This window comes from Salvia splendens, chromosome 1, assembly GCF_004379255.2.
Source record: "Salvia splendens isolate huo1 chromosome 1, SspV2, whole genome shotgun sequence".
Taxonomy (NCBI): Eukaryota; Viridiplantae; Streptophyta; class Magnoliopsida; order Lamiales; family Lamiaceae; genus Salvia; species Salvia splendens.
In genome coordinates this window covers 21,410,087-21,423,562 of record NC_056032.1, presented here as the reverse complement: position 1 = coordinate 21,423,562, position 13,476 = coordinate 21,410,087, and the positions used below count along the sequence as shown (strand labels likewise).

Below are 13,476 nucleotides of genomic sequence, written 5' to 3'. Positions count from 1 at the left end.
CAAATATAGCTCAAACAGATATTAAATATCCATTTACAAAATAAAGCCATTTCTCTACAAGATGAAAATGCTCCAAGTATACCTATGCTTTTACAAACACGAGCTATGACATCGGTGCGCCATTTTCAGAAAACTCTAATTCTTGAAGCATGCTCATGTAAATGAAACGACCCATCAATACGTGGTAATTTGTACACGGTAAAAAGGTACAGACAAACAATGTCGTCAATAGTATGCATAGTGCCGTGAATAGTTTGAATAGTACTCCCTCCGTCCCCCAAAATTAGTCACCATTTGACCCGGCACGGGTTTTAAGAAATATAATAGAAAGTGGGTTGAAAAAGTTGGTGGCATGTGGGTCCTACTTTTATATATTAGTTTTATAATAAAATGTGAGTGTGGATGAGTTAGTGGAATCTAGGGTCCACTACCAAAAATGGTAAAAGTGAAATGTGACAAATTTTTAGGGACGAACGAAAAAGGAAATAGGTGACAAATTTTTAGGGACGGAGGGAGTATCATTTTGTTGCATGTCAGAAATGCGTTTTTAATATCCCTCATGATACATATCCTCATTTTCAATGTTCACTACAACACGACAATTAAATGTTTTCAAAATCATGATGAGCTATCCCAAATTTCATGCAAAGGAATACGTATGCTATGCTGATATTATTTTACTTCCTTGTCGGAGAAGAAGTAGTATAAAGCGGAGATGGCTTCTGACCTCCAATCATCACTCAAACTATTTCAAACACTACATACTAAAAGCCTCTTTCACGAGCAAGTTTCCAAGCAAGCACCAAGTATGTTCAACGAGCTTTTGCAACTCTTCATTTAAGTCTTTTAGTCAAAATCTCTTACTTCAAGCATGTATGTTTAGAAAAATTCTCTAGAATATAGATTAAAACTAAGCATGCTCACTTTAGTATCAAACAATCTAATTTTCATTCTTCCAATTACAAGTGCTATCGTCTTTTGATGTTTTTGAAAACAAGCACGTTAACATGGCAACACCTTTGGAAATTAATAACGGAAGATCGAACCGTTCAAATTTAAATTCCTTTGGTGAAAATTTAGTTGGATGAGCCTTTAAAATTTCAGAACGTTCGGTTTGAACCTCCAATTATGTAGTAAACCGATGCTGCTACTGTTGAAAACGACAGCCACTTCCGAAATTAATAACAAATGATCTAACCATTAAACATTGTCTTCCTTTGGTCAAAATGATGCTTTGTAAGTCATCTACATTCGGTTAAAATTTTGGGACTATCGAACATTGTTTGGACATCTGATTGTAAATGAAATCGAGTCTATCTTTTCCTCGACGAAAGTGAGAGAGAGATGTTGAGAGAGAAAGAGACGTAGGTAGTGAGAGAAAGAAAGGTTGGCGTTGTGTATTTGAAGATAAGGAAATGAAAGTATGAGTTTAGAATATAAAAAAATACAACTTTGGGCCTTTGTGTTTAAAGCTCTAGATTGGGATCATATTATTATAAGTTGGGGCGAAATAGTCAAAGTATGAGCCCAAATCTTCATTTAATTATGTTGGGCTAAGATTTTTACGAAGGCCACTTTTAATTTAATTTTGTGGGCTCTTTAATTATTTCTTGAACTCTATTTAATTAATATTTAGATTAAGATTAATTAAATAATATGTATAAATTAAATTAATTGCTTGAACTTATGTTTTCCATGAATTAATTTAATTAAGTGAGCTTCTATGATTTTGACTCTAAGTGAATCACCTGATTTATTAAATTAATTAATTTCTCGATTAATTAATGTCAATAATTAAATCTTCGAATTTAATTAAAGTGAAATAGTTAATGTTTGAAAGAAGTAGAAGATAGAATGTATATCATAGGTGCATATCATCCGCTTTTATTTATTTCTTGAAGCTAAATAGATTATATCTTTTATTGGACAAGGTCCATCACAAGGAATTTTACTCTAAGTGAGTTATTATTGTTTTACAGAGTTTGGAAGCATACGAGGTGAACTTTTCTATCCTACATACAAATGTGTGGATAAAAATATGAAGTATATTTGAGATTATTTATTTATGCAGATGATGTTGTCTTGCCATGAATGATTTTTTTTATGTATGATGCCTATCTGTTTTGGCAATACTGAATGTGCTATGCCAAAATTTATAAATCGAATTCAGGTCCTAGTGAGGGGAGAGTCCCTACTCGGGCTAGTGTACATGTGAACTATGTGTCATTGATACGATCGGATTTTGCACTATTTTAAGGTCATTTTGTGCTCCAATTTGAGTGTCAAAGTTGCATTACATGTCAATTATTTGCATATTTTATCCATTTTGGTATTTTGACGTGTTTTGTGAGAAATGCGCAAAATAGAGCTGAAAAAGGGCATAAAAACGTAAAATCTGGAAGCTGGAACTGAAGCGCAACCCAGCGTCCCGTTGGACCCATGCTAGCGGTCGCTGCAACGAGTCCAGAGAGTTTTGGAGCTGTCCAGCGGCCCGCTATGCACGGTCGCGCACGACAACCTGTGTTCAAACTCAATTTTCCGGCGATCCTGAAGTCCGATCAGGGCTTTCTACATGTCATTCTCTTTGTCTTCGAAAGAGTTTCGCGTTGGTACCTTGATCGTCTCAATCGGAATTCTATAGAGAAAGTTATGGTCGTTCTACCAAAGTCGCGCAAAGCTGTCAAGTGCAGAATTTTAGGCGGAAATTCAAAGAAGGAAAGAAGACATTACCTTGTGAAGCCAAATCTTTTCCTTAACCTATGGGGCACGAAAATTCCATATTTACTATTGTTTGGAGGAAATCTTTTACCAAATTTAAATTCTTTTCAAGCCTATATATACCCCATAACCTAATTCATAATATTCACACTTCCATAGCCCCCAAAAGGGGAGCCTTCATAGCTCCTCCTCCAACCCTAATCCTTCATCTACATCTTCTTTTTGCTAATTAATTCCATAGCATAAATTTGAGAGTTCTTCATAGTGCAAGGGGTTGAAGAAGGAAGTAAGAGATCATCAAAGAGCTACAAGGATTCAACCTTTGGGTTTTATTTGCTTTAGCACTTATGTTCTTTTTGTTTTCCCTACAATCTTTGTTTTTAGCTTATTCTATCATGTATAACTAAAATCATAGGATTCTAGGGATGTGTTAGTAACGACTTTGGTTATACAATTCCGTTTTCTATTTAATAGCCATTTTGTTTTTACTTCATTTCTTCCCTAAGTTGTTCTATAATACTTCACGTTTGAGTGACACATTCGGTGGTGATTTAATATAACTTGCTACATAATCGTGAGAGGAGGTTGGCGAGTTAGATCCACTTATTAGACACTACAATTATCTTTCCTTAAAACGACACTGTTAACTGAGAGTGATGACTTTTCAAGGGTCTTAGTAGCTTTTGGGAGTTACAGATCTAGGATTGACAAGCCTAGTTTTAGTAATCTACGCTTGTGCCGCATGGGAAAAACTTATTTGACTCGTTCTATCGAAGTAATAATTGTGCTAGGATATTGTAGCAGGAATTTGTATAACCATAACTGTGAACGCACATCCCTGGAATTCCCTTATCTGTCATACTTTATCTTTGTGATTTAATTACAATTAGTTGTTTACTTGTTTTATTTATTTTAAACCCAAAACTCTTGTTTCTCTAGATAGTATATGACGCTTATTACATGATAGCTAGTTCAATTATATTCCCCGTGTTCGATATCCCGGTACTGACCTTTAGCTATACTATTCCTACTCTGTATACTTGTAGGTATTTATAGTGTTAATAAAAAGTGCATCAAGTTTTTGGCGTCGTAGCCAGGGAATATTATTGCTTTAACCTGATATTGTAGAAAGGTTAATAATACTAATTTAGAGTGTAATATTATTTAATTTTTTTTGTTTTATTTTTCGAGGTACTTGAGGAAAGCAAGGAGCGCAACAATGACTTTGTCCCGTTTTAGTAGACTTCTGATATGGGCAAGGACATGGGAATATGAGAGCCTTGAAGACTTGATGAGTGGGCTCTTAGAAAGAAGCAAGAGACGTACAGAGGAGGTATCTGAAAGCAAACATAAATTGGACACTGCTATGGAAGCTTTGACAACATCAATGGGACAGTGGGAGAAGAAGGAACACGATATGATACTCGAACTAAGTTCTCATATACTCAAAAAATTGGTGAATTCTTTCAAACCTTCTATCTCTTTAATTTTAATTCCTTGTATTCCTGACGAAACTAATTTTGATGAAGAACTATATTTAAGTCATGCATGGGGGGAAAGTAGAAGCAAAGCTCAAAAACCCAAATTGAGAAATTAGTACAATTTGTGTGGGTTCAATCTTATGTGTCCTTTGTCAAATTCTGTGTTTGCACAATCTTCTGCTGCAATACTTGATAAGCTCCGTAAAGCGTTGGTGAGATATAAAGTTGTTTTTTTTTAAAGGAGGATCAACGATGGTTCCCCATCTACCCCCCGAAGTGACTCGGATCCTCGGCCTAACGGTCGGAGGTGAAGCGTCTTACCACCGAGCTGCGCTTCGTTGTCTTGGAGGGGACCAACGGGTCCACCTACCTTCCCCCAGGCACGGGTCCAGACCAGTTAACCTATCTTCCCAAGCATGGGCTTGACCAGTTAACCTATCTCCCCCAGCTCCTGGGTCCAGGCCAGTGAACTCATCACCCCCAGGGGAAATTAATCCCCAAGATGCGCCTCCTAGGGGTCGAACTCGTGACCTCTAGGATGGCGCGGTATCTTTGCCCCTCTACCACTTGGGCTAAGGGGCTTGGATTGGGTGAGATATAAAGTTCCATGTTGATTGTTTCCTTGTTTTCTAGTTTAGTTTATTTTTTTCCTCCGTAGAGCTAGTAGTGATTCTTATTTTTATTTTTATTTTTTTAGTGTTGTCACAACCGCCCATACTAGGGGTACTACAAACGAGGCGATCGTGACCAAGGGACAAACAATAAAGGACAACATTTAAAGGACGGCAGTTCATATGAAAGACTCAATTAGCTTAAAAGAATAATATTTTAGTTCACCAACTGTTAAACAACAAGTTTTTGGTTTTAAGAAACTTAATGTCGAAAACTCATTATTAATTACCAAAGACTTAGCAAACGATTTTTCCAAAGAAGCAGCGCGGAAAATAAACATAAAAAAATCCAATTAACTTTTAAAAGAAAACATTTGTTTTAGTTTACGAAAAACCATTTTAGAGTAATGAAGTAAACAAAAAATAAAGTCTAATAGAATTTGACATACTAAAAACAGTACGAAATAAAGTAAGGTCTTGAGGCATAGTTCAAAAATATAGCAACGGAAATAAGGTTTCAAAGAGAGTCAAGGATGATGCCTATGTATGAAGACACAACGCATCCCAATTTCCTAGGCCGACTCAACATCCACCGCAACATCCCGCTCAACATGCACATAGGGAAAACACATGCAGGGCTGAGTACTTGTTGTACTCAATGGGCTCATGCCGAAAACATTTTATACAGTTATGTCATCCATACCAATGATCTCGAGTTTTATGGGTAGTTAAGAAATATCACGAGAACACAAAAATATTTCAAAGTCTGGCCAGACAATCAATCTCCACACTTTCTCATCAATCCATCAATCACAATCATCATATCACAGTGCGACGAAAGTGTGGCCACACTATTCGCCCACGAGAGCAAGGACGGCTCACGATCCCATCAGTGTACACAGCCTGATAGGGTTTGCGGCCCTACTCAGACCCGAATTCGTTTCACAACTCAGCCATATAGCCTAACGGAGCAAGCTCAGACGAACTAGGCATCAGACAACAATCTCATAAACAAAACATCATGGCATGACATAACAGTTAAACCACCCTTATAACACCACAACATATTTTCGGAAAATAAAGAGATTTGAGAAAGAAAGCCCACCTAGTTTGCTTAAACAATTCAATATCCAATTAAGGCAACCCTCGTTCCTTGTGCTCAGGTACACACAATAACCCTTGCCAAACCACAATACAAATCAGTCTTCCATCAAGTCACATTATCATGCATGTCCTATCGCTCCTTTTATCATTCTCTTAAATTACCCATCCCAACATTCATCAACATAAGGAAAACATGCCATAATATTTCTCAACGTGTCACACATAATCACGTCATATGATACATTCCTAAATCGTACATGCATCATATAATTCACTCAAATTTGACAACAAGTGATATTTCCACATAACAACAAATCTGGCAGAACTGATATTATAATCCGTCTAGTTCGAAGTATATGTTTTCGTTTGTCCCATCACTCAGGAAAGTGATATTGTAGTTATCAATTTACAACTATGTTCGAGCACGTTCAACCTAGCATACTTCTTAGGCACTCTATGTTTTCCAGACATAGTTCATAGTCGCATACTTCAACATATATTCGATCATTGCTTAATTCAAGCTTCATATGGATTCTACATTTGCAACGAAGTTTAAAATTCCACATTTCACTTTCATAATGATTCTATACGATACCTAGTACTTCATCAATCATGAATTATCATCACATAAAACGCTATTTATATTTGCGCAGTCAAACATGTTTATCCATATAAACCATTTGGCCTTCCACAACATTTCATCCAGCGTATATTAATGTTTAAAATAGTAACTCAATCAATCTAATCGTCCATGGAATCACATTTCATAAATCGTACAGTTTATGGACATCTGTATCCCAACCACAAAATTGTAACTATGCACTCATCATGCTTTGTATTCACAGTTTCGTAATCATGCAATTTCGACCACATATGCATAAAAAAAAATTCCGCTCAAGTAATCAACATGTATGTCCTTCAAGTTAAATTCGCAGTTCAAACATGTAATAACAAGTATCCGCCTCAAGCATGCGATTCATATTCACACTTCAATATCCATAACATTCAACACCTTCAATCACATTCTCCCATAGTGTCTCACGTCTCGTATGACCACAATTTTTTTTTCCAAAAGCCATAGCATTTACTTTAAATTTCCAATAGGCCCAAAATTGCCATTTTCACAAGGAACCATTTTTCCATCGAATTTCAAAAAAATTTCAGTAATTCATTTAAAAGCCGCCAAAATATTCTTACCCCTCTTTCGTGGTTGGGCGTGACGAGTTGTGGTGTTGAGCCTTCGATGTTTAACACTTTAGCCAATTAATACAAGGATAGATTTTGACTCCAAAAGACTCTTAGGTCCAGAGCGGAAAGAAACCTCGCTCTGATACCAAACTGTCACGACTGCCCTTTAGGGTTAATAAATATGGGCGATCGTGATTAAAAGAACTTAATAAACAGACGAAGGAAACTAGGGTTTCAATAAAGAGTTTGACCAATAATTAATATTTAATAAAAAGGGGCCAAGAGGTTGACATTATCCAAATAATTAGGTTTAAAGCTAAAAGAATGATGAGTAAAAACAATGTCTCAGCGGAAGCGTTCAAGAGAAAGAGTGACGTCATGTGTGGAGACACAACGACACTCGTAGTTCACAACTAACCAAACCATGCTTCAATTTTAAATTGCTCAACACTACCAATTGCTCGTCGCCGCTCAACCTGCATATTGGGAAAACACATGCAGGGCTGAGTAGTTAATATACTCAGTGGCTTATGCCGAAAACATTTGATGAAAGTTATGTCATCCATACCATAGTGAACTCGAGTTTTACATTTAGAAAAGAAATATCATCGAGTATCACAAAACAATTTCATAGACTGGCCAGTCAAAACAATCTCCCCACTTTCTCAACATTCATTCAATCACATCCTCTTTCCATAGTGCGACGAAAGTGTGGCCACACTATTCGCCCACGAGACCGCCCGACTAGTAAGGACGGCTCACGATCCCACCTGTGTACACTAGCCTGATAGGGTTTGCGGCCCTACTCAGACCCGAATTCGTTTAACATGGCCCTATAGCCTAATGGAGCGAACTCACAAACTAGGCATCAGGCAACAATCTCAACATAGCCATATAGCCTAATGGAGCGAACTCACAAACTAGGCATCAGGCGACAATCTCATCATCAAAACAAACATGGCATTACATAACAATTTAAACCACTCTTATTCCACCATAATCATACTTTTGAAAGCGTAAAAGAGTTTAGTAAAAGAAAGTCTACCTCTACTGCTTAAATTCTCAAGTACTCTCTTCCCTTTGGTATCACGATTCACTTGTGATGATTCACCTTTAACATTTAGATAATATATATATCAACACACTTTTCAAATACATAAATAAAGATTCATGCATCCTAAGTAAGTCTTTATCTCGTTTCTCGATTTTCGCATATTTTCGATTATTTGGCGGCCACTTGTGCCCAAAAATTCCTCCGTTAGCTCCTCGTACTTTCCTCCAAAATGTAGAAATTAATCCCAATATTTATTTAAGCGCTCTTTGAATTATTCCGGAGATTAATTAAATACTCATCACGATTAATTATTAGCCCAAAACTTAATTATTTCCCCACCTTATATCTCCAATTCAATTAAGACCCTAACTAAAAGAAGGCCCTAACTTTAAATAGATCATCCAAATAATATATTAAGCCCAAATTCCTTAAATAAAGCAAAGGCCCAATTTTTAAATGAATCAAAAGAGGCCCAACACTCCACCATCTCCACACCTCTCTCTCTATCTCTCTCTTCTATCTCCCGTCAGAATCGAAGAGGCTCTCAACACCACCGATAACCCAATCACCGTCACCTACGGTGGCGAATCATGCCCGATCGCCGCCCGCGCCATCGCGTTGACTGCTGTTTGCCGCTGACGTTGCTCGACATCGCCGCTGCTGTCACGACGCTGTCGGTGCAGCCGCCGATTCACCGGAAGAGCTGCTGCTGCTGGGGCGCGTACACGCCGTCGCGCCGCTGAACCCAACGCCGGTCAGGCCGCTGCTGTCGCCGGCCCGATTAACTCCGATTTCACCCCGATTTACCCCGAAACGTCCCGGAACTAACCCGTTCAGCCCCGAAAGACTCCGAGCCCACGAAAGATAAGTTCTCTTTATTCAAAGTTATGTTCTTTCATTTTTTTTGATTAATCGCAGCAGCGGGGGTTTGATCGATTATGTTCAAATAATTGTGTTGTGTGTGGGAAAGGTGGATGATGATATGTCGTGAAACAATTGCTAAAAATTCATACTTGGAATTGGGTAGAAATTATACCTCTGTGAGTAGGACTTGGTTGTGGAGTTCACAAGGCTGAAAAGAAAGATTCTTGAAGTTGGAAAATTTTGATTTCTGTTGATAGCAATCTGATGTTAGATTCTGAAATAGGAGCAATTTAGGTACAAAACGATAGAGAAATTGTTTACCACAGTTAGGACTGAGTTAAGGATTAGGCACCCTTCGAAGTCTGCCGCGGATATCAAAAGGAAAACGTCCCTGAATTCTTGTTGCAGAGTTGTAGCCCGTTGCAGAGACGTGGGATATATTAGAGTGAAGATGGCTGATGGGTAGTTTAGGTTTGGGGAGAGATTTATGGGAGAGAGGGGAAAAACAGTTTTGGAGTGTGGGAAATAGGGGGGATTTTGAATTCCCTTTTTTTATTTATTTTTTATGTGATTTTAATTTAATTTGGATTTATTTGGTATTTATTTGCAGATCACGGAGGATGAATATCTCATCACGGAGGAGGATAATCTTCATAGAATCTCTAGTTAAAATTTGAATTAATGCAGCTTGATGACCAAGTCAACAGGGAGAAGATTTAATAGATTAGTTTGATTCACGGTCCTTTGTATTTTATTTAAATTGTGCAGCCCACAATTTATTTATCACCAGACTGGATTTTTGTATTATTTATTTAATTTATCGGATCCAACACGGAATCGAGTCCAATAAATATTCCTCACGGAAAGGAATTATTTAAATTCGCATTGTAATTTACTTCATAATTTCTAGCTCTAATAATAAATTATCAATTATTCACAAACATTAAATTTCACCCCATATCAATTATTCAAAGCAGCCACGTCACATATTCAACAAAGTTGACCCGGTCAAAATTTCAACTCAAAATTAGGTCACAAAAAGTATCCAACAACAATTCCACTCGATAATTAATCCACGAACTTCGCGACATTAAAAGCATTAACTGCAAGTGCTTTAGGGTTCGAAAATTAGGGTTCAAAAAGTGGGGCGTTACAGAAATTTTCACACAACTCAGAAGACACTTCCAATTTCATCTAGTAAAAAAAATCACATCAAAAGGAGGCCATTTGGTCGGTCAAATAGACAATGAAACTTTCTGGGCGAGAATACAAGTTTCTGGTAGAATTGCGCAGTCAACTTCAAATATTTATTAAACATTCATCTTTCGTCAAAAGGGGCTGAAATTCACACAAAAAATAGAAAACACGTTGAAGTTTACTCAGTTAACATTTCGTGTCAAAATTCGATTGTTTGGTTGGTCAAACACATGTCGGAATTTACTGTCCAAACACCACAGTTTTCAGGCTTCACAATTTCGAAATTAGGGTTTCTTCCCCATTCATCCAAACTCAATTTTTTCATGCTTCCAACACACAATCATGCTTAAAAAGGTTCTCACAATCACGTTCCCATATAATCACACATCATTCACCAATGATTCATTCAAACTTCACACATATTCAATCAAAATCGCATATTCACAATTGTTCTCTTACAAACACAAATTTCCACGAATTAATTATGCGATCTAAGATTCCTACACTCACTAGATGCATGAAGGAATTAAGAATAAGGTTTTCAATGGTGAAGATGAGGGAAAAGATTCAATTATACCTTCTTGAATCGAAAACCAAACGGTAGAAGCAAAGATTGATATGATTCGTCGGGAACTCTTGAAAATCAAACACCAATGGATGCAAGAACAAGGATTGGAAGGAATTTTGGAGAGGATGAAGAGAGGGAGATGAGAGTGGCGTGTGGAGAGAGGGAGAGGATGGAGGTGGACGAAAATTTGGGAGAATGGGGGCTAGGGTTTAGTTTAGGTGATTAAATAGTCCTAGGTTTAATCCCATAAATTAATTAATTAATTAATTGTGGAGGAATAAAATAGAGGCCAATAAATAAAATCCCACAATTAAAAGGAAGGCAAGTTTTTGAAAATTATGGCTAGAAATTCAATAAGGAATTTATTTTGTATTTACTTGGAGAGGAATAGATTCACAATTTAGGAAATAAAACAATGAATATTCCATAAACAAGGGAACAAAATAAATTAAATCTCCAAGTAGGAAATAATGAGAGAGAGGGCGAAAATTTTGATGATGTGCACAAGGAAATTATTTAAATCCTCAATTAAATAGAATAGGATTTAAATTTGGTAATTTCTTTAAAGGAAAAGACTCTCATAAAATAGACAACAATTAAATAAATTTCCACAAGGAAATTAAGCCAAAAAAACGTGTGGGATGGAGACACAATAGAAGAAAAATATTCACATCCCCAATTAATTTGACTTAGGTATTAAATTGGTATTTAATTGAATAAAAGGAATTCCACAAAATAGGAAACAAATACAAATAGGGGGAGCGAAAATTGGCTTAATTAGCCACAAGGAAATAATTCAATACTTAATTTAATTGGGGTGAGGGAATAAAATGTGGCAAGATTTAATTGAATTTAAAATAGCTAAAGGAAATCAATAAGGTACCAATTAAATCAAAGAAACTAATTCATCCTCCTAATTAAAATAGAGAATATTCGAAACTCACAAAAATAATAGGTTATAGTTCGAATTTCATGTAGCACAATTTAGGGATAATTTGATTTGGATTTCATTTGGATGAATATCCCAAAACAATTAATTAAATCCAAGAAAGAATAAAATTTCCAATAATTGGAGGGGCCGACAATAGCCACTTTATTTGTCTAGAACAAGATGCGTGATCTTATTTAAATTGATTTTCCCCACATTAAAATATAAATAGCACTTCATTCCAATTCCCCCATGACGATTTATTCCACATAATCAAACTCAATCATGTAGCAACAATTTAAATTTCATAAATGAAATTTCCAATCGACATATCTTAAATAAAGGTCACAAAAAATTTTGGGATGTTACAAGTGTCCTTTTTTTTAATTATCATTTTTATAAAAAAAAACTTACTGGAGCAGGGTCAGCGGTCCGCTGAGTTATTTTCAGCTGCCCGCCGAGAGAAGAACAGCGAGGAAAAACCATCCACAGCGGTCCGTTGAACTGCAGTCAACGACTGCTGAAGCGTGTCAGACGCGAGATTTTCACATAAGGTATGTTTCCTCCTTCCTTCTTTCATTATTTTTCTTTCTAACCCTAGCATCCAATACATCTCTCTCTCTCTCTTTAAATTCTATTTCTCCACATTATTAACACACCCACACTTCAAATTCACATCACTCTATTAAATTCTTTGGATTCTACCATGTTCTGGTGCTAAACTGTCGATCAATGCAAGGTACGTTCTTCATGTAATTTATGAGCTTTGATCTTGAATTCTTTCATTGAATTACTTTGTTGTTGGTAAGTATTTTCGTAGTTTAGATTAGAGTTTGATGGAGGATGATATACTGAAGGGGTTGGCAGCGGAAGCGTGTATGATATCCGATCACATAAATTTGATCTATTTAGCAGATTATTCAGAGAAATTCTATTCGCGTAATTATCACATGTATCATGCTCATAAATTGAATTAAAACATGCTTTAGCATATAAAATCCATAAAACATGCTCACTACGGAATTAACCAATTTACCTCGTTGATTCAATCAAGAATCGATGATGACTTGCTCCGTCTCCACGTGAAGATCTTCAGTACTCGACCTCTGATCTTCTGACTGGTGTCCCGGACTGTACACTGATATTTGTGTGGGCAAATCTCACCAGAATACTAGGACTTGAATAACGAAGATAGAACTCAGCTCACGGAGGAGGCAAAATTTTGAACTCTCTCTTTCTCTGAGGGGGACGAAAATTCTGAGCAATAATAATTATATTTTCTGTCTCCTTTATTTTCCTATTTATAAAGTCACATATTGGGTCCAGTCAGGGATCTAAGGAAGAATTTGGACATGGCCTCACCCAATTAGCTTTTTACTAATTAAATTAAACCCACAATTTAATATAAGCTTATATTGGAATATTACAAGCAGCCACTACAGAAGTAATATTGCACTGCCTTTCCAAATCTGAAATTACGAGTATTTCGGGTTTCCTTTTATTTGTTTAATTCATTTCCCGCGCTTAAGATAGAAACATCCATTAATTAATTAATGTCTGCTATGGACTTAATTAATTAACATATTTTATTCTCCAAGAGTGGACTTAGCAAGAAACTCTTATTTATTATTCATAGAGTAATTAAACTCCAACTAGCTAGGTTCCTAATAATAAAACCTCGTTTCGAGCTCCTCTTGTGGATGTTATCAAACGAGACTCTCCTCGCGCACGATTCAACATAATAGCAATCCTAGCACCGCTAG

At 36.5% G+C, this 13,476-nt stretch overlaps 1 long non-coding RNA gene across 1 annotated transcript; it reads left to right on the top strand.

The window, feature by feature from the left end:
* Positions 1–602: 602 nt before the first annotated feature.
* Positions 603–2,089, top strand: LOC121804387. The gene is made up of 2 exons (XR_006051134.1): positions 603–806; positions 1,980–2,089. It is a non-coding gene; the product is annotated as an uncharacterized LOC121804387 (long non-coding RNA).
* Positions 2,090–13,476: the final 11,387 nt, after the last annotated feature.